Here is a 21,188-nt window from a genome sequence, read left to right as displayed (position 1 = left end):
CTTTTGTATATAGACAGTCTATAGACAAATGTCTACTGAAAGACTATAGGTCTATAGAAAGTCTATAGACACAGGTCTGTAGACAGTCTATAGACGATCTATAGACTTATGGCCATACATTTCCTACAGAGTTGTCTATAGACCGTCTATAAACACTTGTCTATAGACGGGCTATAGACGACCTATACACTTATGGCCATAGACTTCCTACCTATAGAGTACTGTCTATAGACAGTCTACAGAGAAAAGTCTACTGGTCCAGTATACATATGTCTATAGACTGTCTGTAGACATTCCATGGGTGTGTGGCCTGGCAGTGCTATAGACATTTGTCTATAGACCTGTGTCTACTAAACTATTAGCAGACCATTATCTATAGACTGCCTATAGACAGACAGTCTACAACCGTTGAAGAAGGTGACCAGACAGTTCACAAATGACACAATCATTATACTTACAAATTTAGTTTATTTCCATGCTATCCAGGCTGGGAATATGCAATACATGCACCATAAGAATGCACCACAGTAACATAAATGTTGAAGGTAACAGTCCGGCTAGTTTCCTCAGAAGCATTCTTGCGACCTGTTGTCTGCAGTCAATCATCCGGGCATGTTCACCTGTACAGCAAAAAGGAAAAAAATAATATAAGACGAACTGAAAAAAATTCCCAATCCATCTCTACACATGTGCTTTACAATGCAAGGCGTATCCTGGCTATGCCATTCTAGGAAGGCAATCTTGATCTTTTGGTTTGGTTTTATGGGGTTCAAAGACCCAAGGGGACACAGGCTACGAGACGCTGAAGTGAAAGGCTGCAGAATAATTTCGGCCACCTGTGCAGAGTACACAGGTCTTTAGCATTTTGCCTCTATTAAAATGCGACCGCCTAGGCCGGAATCGAACCTGCACCTTTCAGGTCGCCAGACGAACATGATAGCCATTGAGCTATCACGCCGGCTCAATCATTTCAGTAAATACACGACAGATTATAAGTGTCTTCATAAAACACTGTAACAAAGACCCATATTCCCTGGAGCACTCTACTCTGAATCCAGTACTGATACTGATTTCTGTATGGCAATACTGTTACAGCCGATACTGATCTCTGTATGGCAATCCTTTTACATTATTTGTAACAGAGGAGTTCGAACAATTGCGTCACATATCTCCATTGACTCGCTAGGAGCTGATTAGACTGCCACCTCCATAAAATACAGATTCAGTGCACCTTACACAGGGATCCAAAAAGGAGAATACTGCAGCATTTATTCTTATAACCGCTATAGAAGAAGCGCTTCAAAATACACAGCGTGAAGCCTGGCACACCCGGCCAAATTTTTAACTGGCTCGGGTGTTGCATCGCTAAATGCACCTTGTAAAAAGGGTGCCTTTCGGCTACACCGCTGGCATATTCATGCTGTAATTTGACGAGTTAGATGTCATTTCGTTGTTCCTTTTTGTTCATACAATGTTTGAGTGGAGTACTTGCGTGTTTAGATCAACGTGATCAGAAATATTCGTCTGCCACTGCGAACAGCTGAAACAAGTGGCATACACAGCAATGGATCTGGTCCATATGGCCGCATCCTCTGGATAAGCTACCACTCCTTTCATGGCGGACAAGGCGTTTACCCAGAGTAAGTGCAAATGCGTCACCAGAACCATTGCTGCGTATTCCGCATGTTTCAGCTCTTCGTATTAGCAGCCCTGTTGAAAATTCCAGCAAAAGTCATGTTGGAGAAAACGGTGGGCCGAATGGAAGTGTTGGTTTCCAAGTTGGAGAAAACGGTGGGCTGATTGGAAGTGTTGGTTTCCATGTTGGGTGCTGGTGGCGCGAATGGGAGAGATGCTGGATGCACTAATGGCGACTTTGGGCCACCCTGGATTGAGTGGAAATTGTGTTGGCTGCACTGGCACTTTCAGTAAACAATATTGGGCTGAATGGAAACCACGCTGGACACTTCAGTGAACACGCTGGGACGGGATGGGCTTGGTGGTATCCAACGTGATTATCTCGGTGGGCCTGGCAGGCAACACTGGACTATGTGGAAACCACGGTGGGAGCCTATGGATGTGTGCAGTCGCGAGCAAAAAATATTAGCACAGATCGCTGGCGATCAGAATTAGTATATCTCACCACGCGGCGCTGCGGCACGCAGAACTGCCTAACGAGCCGTTCCCATGTTTGCAGCCTAGGGGGGGGGGGGGGGGGGGAGACAGCAGGAAGTAAGCTTTATCAAGCGTGCACCGCCCGAGCGTTGAAGTGCCGACCCTACGTGACTGTGCTTGCGGAATTTATTTTGGCTCGGTTATCATGAGCAAAGATGGCTTCTTTTTATTACTGTTTTTTTATGTCCGCGATGGTTTGTCAAAAGGAACTCGCGGGAACAATAGATGATAGCGCTGCTTTTAGTCAGCAATTTTGCTGTCCGTGGCAGTCCGCAGTAATTTTACTGTCCGTGGCAGACCCCCTTAATACTGTAGAATGGGAACGGCCCGGCACTCCCGTTATCAGCCTCTCCGCCACCCGCAGTGCCAGGCGTTGTCATTCCGGCACTCTGGTGTTCCGTCATGTGTGCTAATTTTTTTTACCCACGACTGTACCTACTTGTTTGGCATGGCACAAACCATGGCTGCATTTGAATGGCCGATGCTGGGCAGCAGATACTGCATGCATGTGCCTATATGGTTGACAAAATGAAACTCATCAATGTACTAACAATCTCAGTGGGTCAAATCCATCAAACGTACAGTCTTTGTCAAAAGTAACCAGGCTGCATGGTTTGCTTCTAGCTCGTACAGTGGATCCCTCACAGCTTCCCAAAAGCTGGAATGGTAGCTAAAGGTAAGGACTGAGGGTCTTATTACCTTCCAACACGTTTTGATCCTTAGGAATAACACAAGGGCTCCACTATACAAGCTAGAAGCAAACCATACAGCCTGGTTACTTTTGACAAAGACTGTACACTTGGCACTTTATGCTGTTAGAATAAAAACTGCAAGACAAATTTCTCTTTTTTACACGTGCATTTGTTGACTTGACAGTTTCAGAAAATTTTTTTAAAAAGTAACGACTTATATACTTGGGCTTAGATTACCATTAGCAAAATATTTGAGAAAAAGTTTAACTTCATTGTTCACAAAATAATAAATTGCAGGTTTGCAGAGCCCTGCATGCCTGAATCCGAACACTCAATTTCATTCAGAAAATTTTATTGAGCGTGCATTTCAAGACATTACTAATTCAATTAACAAATTGTTAACCACATAGCTGGCCACACAGCTTCTTTGTAGAAGGGTTACGAATACAAATATATACACAGAATATTTCGACAAGGCTGCATTCTTATACATGCACCTTGGTACACAATTACCAGTACAATACTGTTTTTCAAAATAGAAATGCAGATATATATAAACACCATATGAGGATATAAATTACACAGCATATTTCATACTAAGAATTGATTTGGTTTTCACGTTGGATGAGAGAACTCCACTATAAAAAATGCACACCTTCACTGTAGTCTCAAGAAAGCATATATCATGGAGGTTGTTCTCTCGACGCGCGTTTCAACGCTGCCGCCTCTCACGTCGTGCTGCCGATCAAACAGCGTCACCATGTTTTTACGACAACCTACTCTCTACGACTGCTACGTTGGGTACTTTGTTAGCCTTGCTGATCTCCCATCAATATAAAAAAAACTTCCCCATACAAACAGAAATCGGCATGTAATTTCGTGAATGAGCAAAGCAGCAAGCGATACTGCCGTGAGAACTCATGCATTTTTCAACCGCAGCGCAAGCAACAGGTCGTTAATTCGCGCGTTTCTACCAGTGGTAATTGCTCGCAATCGCTGCAATTTCTGTGGATGCCGATACGGCTGAATACGCAATAAAAATACCAAAAATAAAATAAAAAGTAGGATACAAGCTTTTTCACAACGAAACCGAAACAGAAACTGGTTGTCACCGCCAGGTGGCTGCCGGTAGCTGTTTTTCTGTATAACCCTCATGGCGGTTCGGGTGCTGCGTCGCGTGCGTCGCGCTTCGGCGCTTGCTACAATTCGCTACTTGGATTGTGAGCCGTCGTGAACTGTGTTGTGGTTTGCGTGTGTTTCTTCTTGCTCAAGGGTGCACAATCGCGCAGTGCTGTCGACGTAGCCTATTCGAGGCAAAGTGTCATTTTTCTGGTCTCTCTAACTTTTCAGTCTGTGCGCTTCTTTGTGTAGTCCAGGGTGGGTGTCCAGGCACAAAGACGCGCGGGCAGTGTCGCGGTGGAAATGTTCCAAATAAGGCCTGGAATATTTTCTTCTGTGTGACTACGTGGTAGAGAGTGCCGGCTACGTAGCACTCGTGCTGAACTCTCACTGGTTGGTGTAGTGCCCGTGACACGAAGGCAAACAGCGTTCTGCACGACTACGCAATCATCTGAAAAGGTAAGCAGTACTCGTGCATTATCCGAAGCATATAATGCTGGAACGGTGACCTGTCGTACTGCTGCAGTATTTGTGTTCAATGCTATGAAAAGCGTTTAAGGGGCTTTTGTTGTCGCCGCGGTGAGTTGCTCTGCCAAGAATTGTCGCTGTCGGTACTTGTTTTGGCAAAGGGGATGCGACCGTGCGTGCGCTAGCTTTGCATGATTTTGGTATGCGCATGATTGCGCGTTTTGTTTCTTGTTGAGCACTGATTTGTCCTCGTATATGCCTCGTTCTACGCGTTTCTGCCCATGCTTGTTCACACCACCGCGCACGTTTCAAGGACCGGCACTTTGGCTGTGCGTAAAATGTATGATTGTCTTTCAAGATAGCGTTAGCACTTTGAGGGGGATTGAAACACTTTTTATTCGCCGCGGTTTTTGCTTGGCCCTAGACTGTTGAACCTTAGGTCGTGGGGTCGATCCTGATGGCAGTAGCCGCATTTCGATTTAGGTGAAATGAAAAAAAGAATGCCCCTGTGCTGTGCGATGTCAGCTCACGTTAAGAAATTCTAGGTGGTCTAAATTAATCCGGAACCCTCCAATACGATCAGTGCCCATTTTCCGCATCTGAATTCAAACCCCACTATAAAAAAAGCACTGTCTCAGGTTGCAGTTACCAACGAAAGTTAATTTCCGGCCGTCAGGATCTAATTTTTAAATGAGTATGTGAAGATTTCTTTTTTATGATACCGATAGCGTTTCTGGCTACCCAGAGTATAGGATCTTGCATTTCGATCACTCTGCTGTTTGAAAATTGGTTTCTGAGGAAAACAAGTGACGCAATAATTGTCTCAGTTATTACGATGTTTATCTACGCTTTCGAACGCAGATTTGTTTTGCTCATAGCAAGATTCCTTTACTAGTGCTAGGGGAACTGATGCATTTTAAACAGGGTAGTTTTCCTTTGTATTGGGCGTATACTTGGGCAAGTATATTTTTCCTGATCTTTTTACATTCATGTGATATTCACTGTTGGACCGAGTTCGCATGCTTGTTTTTGTACTCCTGTCATAGTGATAATGGGAAATTGGTATCTGCAGGTGGCACATCTGTCTTCGAGTACGAGTCAATGGCATGGATTTTGTGGCCACCAGATGAAGTCAAAAGCTGTGTTGTAAGTTGTTACTGCATTGTGCTTTGTTCTTGTGGTTGCCATGAATTGTTCTCTTACTTTCATTGCTCTTTTCCTTAATGCTACTGCTTGGAGCAGTTTGGATAGCTCTGGCCTTATATGTTTACATGTTTATATGAGTAATATTAGTTGGCTGTCAGAATGGGCCGGTTGCAGGCCATTTGATGTTTTACATTCAATATTGCTCGTCTTTTAACTGTTGCATTCTATGCATGAAGTGCGAAATGTCTGCATGTTTTTGGCTGCATTATGTGATACTATTTGACTACGAATATTAACATTATGATGCATGTGTGTTAACTTAAATATGTGTTTTTATGCCACTCATCGCAGGTCACAGATGTAAAAGAAAAAGTGCACACATGAGAACTGGTTTCATTACTGCTGCCTTGTTTTTGCTAAGCATGGAGAGCTGAGCTAATTGGTTCTGGGTAGAATTATGAGACATCATTCCAGTGTACAAAAACACATGAACGAAGAGAGTAGACTCCATAGACCTCATACTTCAACTGAGGTTGATTCCACAACATGAGCTTTTTACTTGCAAAGTGGTACTAGTGACCCCTGTGGCTGAAAAGTGTTTCCTCGACCAGGTAACAATTATTCAAGGTTGCAAAAACAAAAACATAGGCATAAGGTTAGCTTGTCACTCAAGTTGAATGCATTGGCGTGACTAAACATTGCCTACCTGGCTGACCCAACACACATTTGCGTTGAGATAATCTATTTCTTTTTCTGCCTGCCTGCTCCAGTCGCCTTACTTCGGCATTGACGCTGTCACGACGCTGTGACAGCATCAATGCGCAAGTAAGGAGACTGGAGCAGGCAGTTTTCACAGGATAAATTGTAGCCTTAGTGGTAGAAAGCCAGGTTCGAGAGATGAAGTGTGCTGGGCAGCGCAAGCCGGAAGACAACGCACATTCGCAACAGGGACCTGTCATTGTGCCTTATTGCCATCAGGTGTCACACCGCCTCAAGAAGGCCAGTGACAAACACGATGTACATGTCGTATTCGAAAGCTGGGATGCATGTGCCACCTGATAAATGACGTTACGGAAAAGCCTGCCTACAAAACTAAGCACACCAAACCCCTCGTTAAACATGAAGTTGACATGGTGTACAGCATCCTCCTTGCCTGTGGCAAACATTACATTAGACAGACGAGGCTTGCATCAATGAACGCTTGCTTGAACATTGCAGGACAGCTGATTCATTAAGTGGCAGAGGTCATTTAGCTGAGCACATTCGCCTTTGCTCGCACAAGCGAGCATGCAAGGCGTTTTTGAAAGAAACACATGCCTTGTGCAAGTTTAGCACTTGAAAGGGCTGGGAAATTTTTTAAGCCTTTTGTATCTCTGCTGAAAAAGAGAATTACGTCAGCAGCCCTTCTGCAGCGCTCCAGAAAAAGAAATAGATTATCTGGAGGCAAATATGTTTGTTGGGTCAGCCAGGTAGGTGATGCATAGGCGTGCCGATGTGTTGAATGTGAGTGGCAAGATACCTTTGCCCCTATGTTTTTTTGTGTTTTGGTTTTTGCCGTCCTGAATAATTGTTATCTGGTGGCGGAAATACTTTTCAGCCCCAGGGATCACTAGTACCCCTTTGCACATAAAAAGCCTGTGTTGTGGAATAAACCTCAGTTGAAATATGGTGTCCATGGAGTCTACTCTCTTCATCCGTGTGATTTTGTGTGCCGGAATAATGTCTCATAATTCTCCCTTGTTTTCAGTGAATAAGGAGGGCTTCTGGTGTCTCTTTTTTTGTATGTGATGGTTATAACAAAGTGGCTACCCATAAACTGTCATTTTGGGCTTAATTGAAGGATCCTTGGGAATTTGTTTGACAGCATATTCCATGGGCACTTTCTTGAGAAAAATCAGTTATTTGTTACCCATTTCACTGCATTAACCATTGCTTCTCATCATGTCTCGAAAGTCATTGATAAGCACAAGCTTTCGAGTACCTGAGGGCTGTGTGAGAAGCCTTCTGACATACTTTAAACTACTGAGGATATCTGAAGACAGATTTTACCAATAATTGTTAGCCAATCCAAACCTCTTGGTTCTATCCCTGACAACCTGAAGCTGACCTGTCAATAATTAAGGCTGGAAACCGTTCTGATCCCCAAACTGTTCTATTTTATTGATGTGCATTTTGCATGAACTGTTAGAGCACGAAATGAGTCCGCATATTACTTGCCACCATAATTCAAACTAATATTTCTATACCAGTCATCACGGCTCCCATTCTCTTTACTAATGTGCAATCCAACTTTTTGAATTCACAACAGATTTTCACCCAAATTTAGATTCTTTATTTTAGGCAAGTGTCATCGACTTGAATTTCTCCAAAGCTTTTCATGTTTGTCATTATAACCTTTTAGCTACACTCTCATGCTTGAGCCTTCATTCTTGGATATTAGTGTAGATTCATTGCTTCCTGTTCTACGGCTGGCCTTAAAAAACTATTGTACTTCTTCTCTTATGAAGCCCAGCATATCAATATGCAAAATCATAAGGCGTCCCTCATCCTGAGTCACTTTGGGATGTTAAACCCCCGTAAACCAAACCAAGCACATTACTAAAGTACATTAATATTAGCCATTCAATAACAGCCTTTGTCTTTATGTCCCAACCTTGTCTTTATGACTGCATTATTCAGAAGGATGCCCCAACTATCTCAGCTACTCTGACTGTATTGACTTTTGCAAGACGGATGAATGGTCTTGTTTGTAATTCATCGTGTCAAAACAGCGCAAAGAAGAGAAAGATGAGGAAGGAATGCGACGGTGCGAGTGCTGACTTTCAAGGTTTATTGGAAAGCATATCAAAATATATACACTGTGGCCTAAAAAAAGAATGAAGAAAGGGCGCCTTGTAACATCCACTTTGGATCTGTCAAAAACAAAACGAAAGTTGAATATGAAGCCTTTAAGAGCATGAACTCTTTCTTAGGGAGCGATAAAGAAGGTGTGTTAACACATTGATTGCGTTTTTTCTACAATTTCAGTGGCCTCGATCATCTCATGGACAAACTTTTCTGTGTCTGTCTAGCACAATGCAGCACAAGAAATTATGCCTCACAGCATAAAGGATGTGGCAAACGATCGCAGTCGCGACAATGAAACATCAGATTCCCCCTGCTAGCTTTGTTCACATCGTAACGGTGGTCTTTTGACCTCTCATTGGCACCTCTGCTAGTTTCTTGCCGAAGTTGATACATTAGCCAGATGGTTCAACTTTAGATTATTACGAGGGGGTACCCAAAAGAAACCGGACTTAATTTTTTGGTCGGCAAAGCTTCTGTGGTACCGCGTTTTGCCACTAGGAGCGCATAGAACAAACATTCCAGACTCAGTAAGCCGAGTGCCGTCGTTGAAGGAGGTCAGACTAGTTTAGGCAGAGTTTTATAGTGACGACTGTTTTGTGTGAATGTCGTTTTTGCAATGGTTGATTTTCGTGAACAGCGTGTGCCGGTGAAATTCTGATTTTTGCTCGGGAAAAGTTGAATGGAAACTCTTGAAATATTAAGAAAGACGTACAAGGACGATGCTATGGGGAAAACTCAAGTGTTCCTGAATCAAAGCAACAATCATGCCAATGGAAAACTTCAAATTCACCTCGCCTCAAGAAAGCTCATCAGGTGGAACCAAACCTCAAAACAATGCTGATTTGTTTTTTCGACGTGAGAGGAGTCGTCCATTGAGAATTTGTTCCGCAGGGTCAGACAGCTAGCCAGGCTTTCTACTTGGATGTTCTGAAAAGATTGGGCAACACTGTGCAGTGGAAGCGGCCAGATTTGTGGCGGTCGGGTGACTGGTTTTTCCATCATGGCAATGCCCCTGCTCACACAGCCCTGTCTCTACGACAATTTTGGACCAAAATTGGCATGACCCTATTCCTCAACCCTCATACTCTCCCGACCTTGCCCCGTGCTACTTTCTTTGTTTCCTAGAATGAAAAAATAGGTGAATGGAAAGCGTTTCGCTGATGTTGCTGAGGTGGAGAAAAAAACGACGGAGGCACTGTCAAGCACCACAAAAGATCAATTTAAACAATGTTTTGAAAAATGGAATGAAAGATTCGACAAGCGTATCATTGCAAGTGGGGAATACTTTGAAGGAGATTGAAGGTCTGTACTTAAAATGTGAACAAATAAGTTCAAACAAAAATAAGTCCGGTTTCTTTTGGGTACCCCCTCGTACATAGTTTCTTGGCTCTGGACATTGCTATTAACAAATCAGCTGTTGTGTGACACTTGAACTCAGAATTAACTGCCTCCGTTGCCTTGGACAGAAAGACGCCTTTAGACATGACCACAAAACCACCTTCTTTATCAGCAGTTGAATGCGATAGGGCCCACCGTCTTAAACCCGTTACAGTTCAGCCTGCGGGCAAGTTCCTGGCATGGTTCAAACCACGACACCCCATCAACCAACGCCCCCTGAAACACACCTGTCACGCTCAGGTCCAGGCACAGGAAGGCAAGACGTCAAAGTATGGCAAACAGCTCCAGAATAGTCCTCTTCGAAGGAACAATGGCAAATTTTGGCCCGTATATGCTTCAAGCAGCAGACGAGGCAGCAACTCAGTGTCGACATTGTGCACCTTGTTTTCAGACACTCGTGCCTTGGCTTCTCTTCTCCGGGCTAGTGAGCGCAAAGTGGCTGCAAAGTGGCATTCCAGATGGCTTTCACCTGGTCAACGGTGCGTGACACCGTCAACCAGCCACTCCCTGGCTTGTTTTCAGGCACAAGAGTTTGACAACAAGGTGCACACCTTCAGCTTGGAGTCGCTGCCTCGTCTGGTCCTTGAAGTGCTTATGGACCAAAATTTTCCGTTCCTCCGAAGAGAACTATTGTGAAGATGCTTGCCATGGTTTGACGAGTTGCCTTTTCCACGCACAGACCTGAGTGTGACAGGTGTGTTTCGGGATGTTTTGATGCAGTGTCACGGTTTGAACCCTCTTTAGGAACTTGCCCACAGGCCGAACTGTGTCGTATTTAAGAGGGTGGGCCCTCTTGCTTTCAACTGCTGATAAACGGTGGTTTTGTGGTCGTATCGAAAGGCGCCTTTCAGTCCAAGGCCACAGATGCAGTGTATTCTGAATTTGAGTGCCACTTACTATATGATTTGTTAAAAGCAAAGTCCAGTGCCAAGAAACATTGACAATCTAGAGTTTAACCATCAGGCTAATGCCATCAACTTCAGTAAGAAAAATTGTCCAGCTATCTTCTTAAAGACCCATTAGGTGACTGCTCCTTGAGGGTTGTAGTTTAAGAGAATGGAACCTGTCAGAAACAAATCGCCTTCTCTTTGCGACATAAAATTAAGTTGCTGAGCATTGATGACTCCTCTCGTGTAAGATCTGCAGAGAAAGTAACGCAGTTTCTACACAATAACTCTCACACCAGTTTCATGGGGTGCTATGTTGACATCAAGGATTTACATTACGCCATCCCTCAATCAGGATCAATAATGTGTTGAAGAATTCATTAACCTAAATGGAGCAGTGGCATTCCAAACGTCTCAGGCGTTCTGGTGAATAATTTTGTAGCACTTTTAAGCTCATACCTTCAGTCCACCTTTATTACATTTCAGAATAGCTTGTTTTTGCAAAAAAAACTATTAGCGCCGCTGTTACGTGGCTTATTGCAGGGTCTCCAATCCTGACGAAGCATTGTCTAAGGTGAGAGAGGAGTTCAGTCAAAGCCTCAGTCCACTTTGAATCACCACTGAAATTATAGAGGATAATATGTCATCACATTTATTGGATCTCAATCTTGGGTGGTTACACTTGTTGGGCTTACGAGCCAAGGGAAAACAAGCTACTTTTACCATTTTCTTCGGTTCAGTCTAAGCTGGTCAAGAGGTGTCACTAACCTTTGCTTCAAAAATTCCTTAATGAAATCCTGTTTGATTGCCATGACATCCAGTTTTGCCCAGCTCATATGCCGTTTGTCCTTTACTGGATATTCAGAACCTTTGTCAGTGTCTTTAGCCGATTGCTTTAAGCAGAAGTTGAAACATTCCTTTTGTGCCCCCGTCGAGACTGTAACTCCCAAAAGGAAGTTTGTACGTACCTTTCCCTACATCCACAATTGGTCGCACCGGTTAAATAGGCAGTCGAGTTGGCGTCGATATTGTTTTTCTAACCCTATGAAGTTTCAGTACCTGTAGTCAACCGAGATTATCCATCAGAGTCTCTTCGTGCACTGCACAGAAGACATAGTGTGTTCGAACGCCTTGAAATGCGGCTATGTTTACATTGGGAAAACAGGCAAGTGTGTCACTGAGAGGTTTAAAAGACCACCACGACGATGTGAACAAAGCTTGCGGGAGAACTTTGATGATTCACTGTCGCAATTGCAATTGTTTGCCAGATCCTAAACGCTGTGAACCGGAATTCATGTTCTGCATTTTGCCTGACAGACACAGAAAAGTTTGTGCGTGAGATAATCGAGGCCACTGAAATTTAAAAAAAAAACCGCAATCACTGTGTTAGCACACCTTCTTTATCGCTTCCTAAGGAAGAGTTCATGCTCTTAAATGCTTCTTTGTCAGTTTTTGTTTTGTTTTACACTCATGCAATGTGGTTGACACAAGGTGCCCTTTGTTCGTTGTTTTTTTAGGCCACAGTGTATATATTTTGACGTGGTTTCCAATACACATTGGCGATAGTCAGCACTCATGCCATCATATTTATTCCTTCGTTGTCCTTGTCTTGTCTGCATTGTTTTGTCACAACGTATTGACCTCCTTTCCCACCTCTAGGGTTAATGGTATGGAGAAACCTTAACCAGATGCAGCCCTCATACTTGGAGCATGTCACGATACATGCTGCTGGCACCACAAGGGCACTCGGGTTTATCAGGAGATGTCATGATCTGTGTGCTCTTGCCATGCTGCGCAGTTTATGCATAAAAATTTTATTAATTCCAAACTGAAGTATTCCCTAGCTCTTTCAATTTTGCACCAAACTGTTTGATGCTACGCCACCAACTCCCTTTAATCCAACAGCGACACTTGGTACAGCATATGTGTAATCAGTCATCTCATTTGACCACCAGACATCACTGCATAAAAGGGGAAATTGCTCGTTTAGGTGTGTTCCATATACTCTACAATACTTTTCCACAACTTAATGTTAAATGTTGCTGCCCCGCTTCAGACCAGGATGCCATCACAGCTAAATCAAGAAATTTTTCCTGTTCCCATTGAAGAATAAATCAAATCAAAGTTTATTTCCCATCTAGCACTACAGATGGAGTAATCGTAGAAAAAAGCTGCCCTTGGGCAGCTTGACGAGTCTACAATCCTAATTATTGACAGGGAGGCAACACAAGAGTTTATACAATTTTAGAAAACAAGCACATCAAGGAAGCACCGGAGAATACACGAAACAGCAATATGTATACATAATGAAACTTAAACAATGTTATGCAAAAACAAATTATGTAGTTCATGACGTGAAAAAGAAAACAAATCGAGGTTAATGTGGATATACCTATTTAGAAGAGATGGAAGTGTGTACTGAAGGCATTCCCTACCAAGATTTAGTCGAGGTGTTCGCACTGTCCATTCTTCGCCACGTCTTGTTGGATAGACTGATTCTTTTTTCCTTAGTTCTGCAAAATTTTTAAGATTTGTTACATTCTTCTTGATTTCTGTTTTAAAAGTAACACTGAGGCGATATTTATAAAGATTATGTGCTTTAATAACTCTGGAATGACAAAAGAAAGCTGCACTGGGATGTCGGAACGGTAAATTATATGCATTTCGGAGATATCTTTTTTGCATTAAATGAATACGTTCAAGGTTAGTGAATGTTGTAGTGCCCCACACCAACTGGCAATAGTTTAAATGCGAGTTGAATATTGAATTGTATACCAGCATCTTAGTTTTTGTGGGAAGTATGTATTTTAGACGGCCTATAACACCAGTGATTTGAGCTATTTTTTTCAAGATATAATTTACATGATAATCCCATGACATACTGGCAGAAAATATGACCCCAAGGCATTTAAACTGCTCAACAATTTCTACAGCCCTCGAGTTTAATATAATATTATCGTGCAGTGGGATAACTTTATTTTTCGGCCTAAATATGACAGCTTTGGTCTTACTCTCATTTATTTGCATCAGGTTAACTGCAGACCAGACCTCAAGAGCTTTCATTGTGGCATTACATTGTTTGATAAGTTCATGAACATTTTCACCCGAAAAAAATACGCTCGTATCGTCTGCATAGATGAAAAACTTTGTATTATCGCTAATGTTGACAATATCGTTTAGCTAAATATTGAAGAGTAGAGGCCCTAGCGTACTGCCTTGGGAGACACCGTAGAAGAGCGGCTTCGGTTCAGACTGTATACCATTTATGTACACCACTTGCTGTCTAAACGACAAATAAGAACTTAACAATGAGAGCGCTTTTCCTCGGATACCATAGTAGTGTAATTTATTTAGTAAGATTTTATGATTTACCAGGTCAAAAGCCTTTGAGAAGTCCACAAATACACAATGACAATAGATTTGTTTTCAAGTTGCTTTATTATATATTCCTTTTGTTGGAGTAATGCAAGTTCAGTGGATTTGCTTTTGCAGAAGCCAAACTGAAATGGTGTTAGCAAGTTAAATTTATGGATGAAATTTGACATTCTTAGATGCAGCATTTTCTCAAATGCTTTCGAAAACACTGGCAAAATAGAGATTGGTCTGTAGTTGGAGAGGGCGTTGCGATCTCCTTTTTTGTAAAGAACAACAACTTTTGCTAATTGCATTTTTTCCGTAAAAACGAGAGGGCGTTGCGATCTCCTTTTTTGTAAAGAACAACAACTTTTGCTAATTGCATTTTTTCCGTAAAAACTGCAGTTTCTAAACAGATGTTAAAGATGTGAGCAAGTATGGGAGCAATTATGTCAACTACATGCTTGACTGGCCGTATTTGGATATTATCAATGTCACAGCTACTGCTATTGTTAAGATTTGTTATCACCGACACTACTTCGTCTACCGTGACTGGGTGCAGAAAAATTGTTTCATCATTCTGAATTCGAACATATTTGCAAGCGTCAGATCCGGCAACACGTGTTATAGCACGGGTAGCCAAGCTCGTTAAAAAAGTATTGAATACATTAGCCAGTTCGACGCCAGAAACTTCCTTTCCATCAATATTTAATTTTGTTAATGCAGTGCGTGAACTGTCCCGCTGCAGAAGTGTATTTAATCTCGACCATAGTACACCATTTCGAGCATTCTTAACATCTAGAAGTGACACGTGATAGGCTGTTCATGCAGACCAGCGCTTTTCCTCGGATACCATAGTAGTGTAATTTATTTAGTAAGATTTTATGATTTACCAGGTCAAAAGCCTTTGAGAAGTCCACAAATACACAATGACAATAGATTTGTTTTCAAGTTGCTTTATTATATATTCCTTTTGTTGGAGTAATGCAAGTTCAGTGGATTTGCTTTTGCAGAAGCCAAACTGAAATGGTGTTAGCAAGTTAAATTTATGGATGAAATTTGACATTCTTAGATGCAGCATTTTCTCAAATGCTTTCGAAAACACTGGCAAAATAGAGATTGGTCTGTAGTTGGAGAGGGCGTTGCGATCTCCTTTTTTGTAAAGAACAACAACTTTTGCTAATTGCATTTTTTCCGTAAAAACGAGAGGGCGTTGCGATCTCCTTTTTTGTAAAGAACAACAACTTTTGCTAATTGCATTTTTTCCGTAAAAACTGCAGTTTCTAAACAGATGTTAAAGATGTGAGCAAGTATGGGAGCAATTATGTCAACTACATGCTTGACTGGCCGTATTTGGATATTATCAATGTCACAGCTACTGCTATTGTTAAGATTTGTTATCACCGACACTACTTCGTCTACCGTGACTGGGTGCAGAAAAATTGTTTCATCATTCTGAATTCGAACATATTTGCAAGCGTCAGATCCGGCAACACGTGTTATAGCACGGGTAGCCAAGCTCGTTAAAAAAGTATTGAATACATTAGCCAGTTCGACGCCAGAAACTTCCTTTCCATCAATATTTAATTTTGTTAATGCAGTGCGTGAACTGTCCCGCTGCAGAAGTGTATTTAATCTCGACCATAGTACACCATTTCGAGCATTCTTAACATCTAGAAGTGACACGTGATAGGCTGTTCATGCAGACCGCAGTTTTTTAGTCAATTTGTTCCTATATTTCTTAAATACCGCAAGGTCCTCAACCTTCCGGCTGCTCAAAAATTTTCTGTACAGCTTGTCTTTTATTTGTATTTCTCCGCGAAGCTCTGGCGTTACCCATGGCTTGCGGATTCTGCGACTTTTCACACGTGTTACAAGAGGAAAGCAGTCGTGATATATCTGTTTAAAGCAATCGACAAACATATTATAGGCAACATTTGCATCATGAAGTTCAGCTATCTTACTCCAATATACTTTCATGAGCGCATCCCTAAAGGATTTCAATGATGATTCTGTAATAGCTTGGTATGTGATTGATGTGGACTTACTTCCTATTGTACTAGCGTTCTCAATGCAAGCAAACACAGGAAGATGGTCACTAACACAACAAGATAAAACACCAGAAAAAGCATTCAGCTGCATAGAGTTAGTAATAATTAAATCGAGAACAGAATGGCCTTCGCTTGTGACTCTACCTCACCACATTTTCATTGCATGTGGTCCCTCAAAATTATGGAAATAAGTGATATCGCTTGGAGCATTGACACTGGTTTGTTTTACCTTTTCTTTGCTGCTGTTTTTATTTTTTGCAACTGATGTATCAATGGATTGTATGCCTCTTTTCGTAGTGTATCGTCTGCGACATCTCAGCTGTGCTACTGCAGTCACCCTTCTGATGTTACCTTTATATTGTCCCTCTTATTAATACCCCACTAAAAGCCTTCAGAGGACAAAAAACGATGGCTTTTTTATTTTGCTCATTATGGCACACGTCAGGCTTATGTTTAGGGATATAGGAGAGGCCTTTGTCTTGCAGTGGTGCTAGTTATGCTGCTGATGATGGTACTTAATGACGAGCATATGATATATTGAATAAGAACCTCAAATTATTTTTCTTTTTGAGTGCGAATAGCTTCAGTGGTTCTTGATTTAGGCTCACTTTATTCCTGTGGCCACAATACGGAGTTTACTTTTTTAGCACTCTAATACTGGCAAGAATAAAAACTTGTGGATCCTAATTCTTTATTTCAATCTTTTCTGCAGAGTGCATCGCCCAGTTTTCCCAAGCCCGCATGCACCGGTGGTACATCAACAAGGCTGTTTCATGGGGCCCAGCTGCATTGAGAAGTGGCTAAAGAAGAGCAAGAGGAGCATGAACACAAAATAAAACTGGCTGTAGGAGCTTCATCTATTTTGAAATTTGCTGTCTCATTGCGACAGATATAACATTGCAGCATGGCCCCTGCCCCAACATCTCCCAGTCATTCCAACATGCCCAGTCATTCCAACATGCCCAGACATTCCAACATGCCCAGTCATTCCAACATGCCCCAGGCATTCCAACATGCCCAGGCATTCCAACGTGCCCAGTCATTCCAACATGCCCAGTCATTCCAACATGCCCAGTCATTCCAACATATTTTCCATTACCATAATCCACCAAGGTTTCCAGTGTTGGTTTCCAATATTTACATCATTGCCTTTTTTTCCAATAGGGAGGCGATGAATATTTCTGATATCTTTCATCTAAACACGCAAGTACTCCACTCAAATATTATATTAACAAAAAGGAAGCAAGAAATGACATCTAACTCGTAAAATTACAGCATGAATATGCCAGCGGTGTAGCCGAAAGGCACCATTTTTACAAGGTGCATTTAGAAAGAAAAATGAAAAATAAAAATGGAGGGAACTCACACCTGAGGTATAGCTAATCAGATATAAAAGAATTAGGATCTAATATGGGCCAAAGTGGAATATTTTGACGCAAAGCAAATTGGAGTAAACCAAACTGGGGGCACTTAAGATAGGTTCATAACCAATGAGGGCTGAAGGCGCACATCAAAGAACTTGTCGTGGTAGCCGAGTTAACAAAATGGATTGGTTTGGTTTGGTTTATTGGGGTTTAACGTCCAGAAGCAACTCAGGCTATGAGGGACGCCGTAGTGAAGGGCTCCGGAAATTTCAGCCACCTGGGGTTCATTAACGTGCACTGACATCGCACAGCACACGGGCCTGTAGAATTTCGCCTCCATAGAAATTCAGCCGCCGCGGCCGGGATCGAACCCGCGTCTTTCGGGTCAGCAGCCGAGCGCCGTAACCACTGAGCCACTGCGGCGGGGCTCAACAAAACGGAGTAGGCAGCCGTGTGCTGGATCGGAACTTGAAGAAAGACTGGATACAAGGAAGGGGAAGCATGTACAGCCTGCAATCAATATATAAACAAGCAAAATAAAAAGTAAAACCAAGCGGAACAGAAAATGAGTGTAAAACATGGGGTGCAGAAGAAGACTAACCGGCTCGAGTAAGTTTGCAACGGAAGAACGAGAGCAACGAGCAAAGAGAGAGGAAAGCATGGGAAAGCAAAAAAGGGAAGAAAGAAAAATTGAGGGGCGATAAATTGCACAGACATTGGTGAAAACAGCGCGAAAGAAGAAGCCCGAAGGCGAAACGAGGAAGTGACAGGACAGCGCTCTTTCCTGTCGCTTCCTCGTTTCGCCTTCGGGCTTCTTCTTTCGCGCTGTTTTCACCAATGTCAGAATGGACCAACTAGCCCAGCAAAAAGTTCTGCTAAATTGCACAGATGCGGAGAAATTCCGAATGCAGTCTTCTGTGCCTTCTCTACTATTGTGAAATCTGTTTGCTGCGCCTGGAGCAAGAACTGTGTCACTACGACCACTACCGCTGCTTGTAACTTCACTAAGTCACTATCACCCCTAGAATCAAATCTCCATCATCTGTCACCGGTTATGCGGCATCCCGCCACAGCTGCCAAAAATGTAAAGGAGTCCAAGCGTATTAGAAGCAGAATCTACAAATTCCCATTCCCTTCACTGTATTTGAACACGCTAAACTCGTCGCTCAGAAAGAACCACTATTCCAGACTACTACAGGATGCTCTCTTCTTACCAGACTTGGGTACTTGGACAGTGCAATAAGTAGCAAGGAGACCGCATTGCAAGAACTGCACCGTGGTGTAAGCTGAGGAGATGGCGATAGTTCTCGGCAGCAGCGAAGGCAATAGACGACACAGATATCTTACAAATATTCCCAAGCCCCAATTGACCTTCCGTACAGTTGAAACAATAGCAGATTTTGCAAAGGAACACTGGCTAGAATGAGTCAAATCGTGTCTCGGGAGGAGCACCATACCAGCATAGAAACACCAGTGCAAGCCGGCGTGACTGGAAACCAAGTAAACGACACTATAGCTCGCGAAGGGACCATACGAGCAGCTGACGGTGAACGAGAATCAACTCCGGTCTCACAGACGTTTGGTGTAATCCTGGAGCATCTCCACGGAGCCCACCAAGGCTACTCCAAACCTCCATCAAAGTTTAGCATTAAGCAGCCGGTCCGCTGAAGACAGTTAAAAACAAGCGCAATTCTAAACCTCTTTATTTTGCACAAAATTCACCTCACCAAGCACAGGTATACACCCGCCCTTTGTACAGGGATCGACCAACGATTTATAATATGACATGTCACTGCCAACACATAACGGCGATCCGTCGCATGTCAAACGCCTCAACGACGCAATGGGTGGCAGTGCTCCACAGCGATCACTTGGAACGCCAACGTGGACTGATCTACAGGGTGTCATGACCATACTTCTGGCCACGTGGGCCCGATCAATCAAGCAGCAACCGTGAACAATCGACGAGGCCGACAACCTCGCGGCGGCGGTGGTGCAATGGGGTGCTGGTGATGCCCCCCTCCGAGCCTACGTGGATTAGTGCAGCGGAATTCCTTGAGCGGAGGTGACCGCGGCAGCAGCGGCGAAGGCAGGAGATGCGCAGGAGGCATTGTCTGCGGCAACGACAGCGAAAGCGAAGGTGACGTGGTGGCCCCAGTCACGCTGGCTGTTAATTGAAGACGGCTGTGTCCCCGACAGGATATGCGCAGGAGGCATTGTCAGCGGCAAACACAGCGGAAGAAGAGGCGACGTGGTGGCGCCAGTCACGCTGGCTATTAATTGAAGACGGCTGTGTCCCCGACACTTGTTCTGGACATCCGGCGGGGAAGCAAGTTCATTCACCTGCGGGTAGATTGCGGGAGATTCCTTTCCAGCCGTGTGAGATTAGTCAGCATCTACCCCTTCCCATCTACCCACCTGCGAGAGAGTGGAACAGCCCGCACCACCCCTGCCGTGGGTGGTAACACCAGCGTCCACTTCGGTCCATCCGATTGGGCAGTGGTCTTCGAACTTTATTCCCCAGCCAGGGATCTGGGGAATCCGAACCATATTTAACTCGGCTGTGCGTGTGGCCGAGAGAAGCCTGCTAGCTCCAGTCGACTCCGGTTGACGAAGAAGTTCCCTTTACTGAGATTCATTCTCAGTCACCCTTTGTAAATAATGTAAATAAGTGTATAAACTTTTCGTTACCTCCCTCTTAACCCTGTCTCCCATTCTCCTCGTCCCATCACCGGTCCCCGGCCATGCTACACGGGCCGCAACAACTGGTTGTTGGCGGTGAGATCGTCTGCGTGGTGTCCTCGCTCCGGTTTTGGTGAGTGCATTGCCTTCTCTCCTTGAGTATTGCCAGGCTTAGCATTTGTGCTGCTCTTCCTGGTAGTGTACGTTGGTTGCAGTAGCCTGTTTGGATTTGAACCTTGCTTTGCACCAACATCCTTGAGAGACTAGCGATCACATTATTAGCGAGCACTTAAGGGCAGTCATGGACTGGGGAAAGCTGCGTAAGATGGACCTGATCTCCTTATCTGGAGAATTAGGGATTGATTGTGGGAAAACTATGAAGAAATTGCAGGTTGTCAGTGCGATAGAGGACCTCGGTTTTGAGGATGAGGAGATAGTGAAGCACTGGGAGGAAATCAAAAGAAGACAGGAATTATAGGAACAGAAAAGAAAGCAGAGGCGACGTGGCGGCGCCAGTCACGCTGAGGAATTGGAATTGCAGGAACGAAGAAGAAAAGAGGAATTGGAATTAGCGGAACAAAAGAGAAAAGATGAGGTGGAGCTAGAAAAGAGGCGACTAGAGGTGAAGCTAGCTGAAGGTCAAGCAAAAGCAGGCACGACCTCTGTGGTGAGCAGTCAGTCATCAAAGCCGCCCAAAATTAAAGACATTATGTCACCTTTCAAATTGGTCGAGGATATCCCTATTGGAAAAAAAGGCAATGATGTAAATATTGGAAACCAACACTGGAAACCTTGGTGGATTATGGTAATGGAAAATGCGTTGGAATGACTGGGCATGTTGGAATGACTGGGCATGTTGGAATGACTGGGCACGTTGGAATGACTGGGCAGGTTGGAATGACTGGGCATGTTGGAATGACTGGGAGATGTTGGGGCAGGGGCCATGCAGCAATGTTATGTCTATTGCAATGAGACAGCAAATTTCAAAATAGATGAAGCTCCTACAGC

The 21,188-nt window shown here is 43.5% G+C and overlaps 1 long non-coding RNA gene across 1 annotated transcript; it reads left to right on the top strand.

Annotated features, from left to right (window-relative positions):
• The first annotated feature begins 4,025 nt into the window (after positions 1-4,025).
• Positions 4,026-16,956, top strand: LOC149355067 (uncharacterized). The gene is made up of 3 exons (XR_016291428.1): positions 4,026-4,442; positions 5,524-5,597; positions 16,847-16,956. It is a non-coding gene; the product is annotated as an uncharacterized LOC149355067 (long non-coding RNA).
• Positions 16,957-21,188: the final 4,232 nt, after the last annotated feature.

Source organism: Amblyomma mixtum, chromosome 3 (assembly GCF_055824585.1).
Source record: "Amblyomma mixtum isolate Tamu chromosome 3, ASM5582458v1, whole genome shotgun sequence".
Classification (NCBI taxonomy): Eukaryota; Metazoa; Arthropoda; class Arachnida; order Ixodida; family Ixodidae; genus Amblyomma; species Amblyomma mixtum.
The sequence above is the reverse complement of the archived record's forward strand: the minus strand, read 5'-3'. Positions and strand labels throughout refer to the sequence as shown.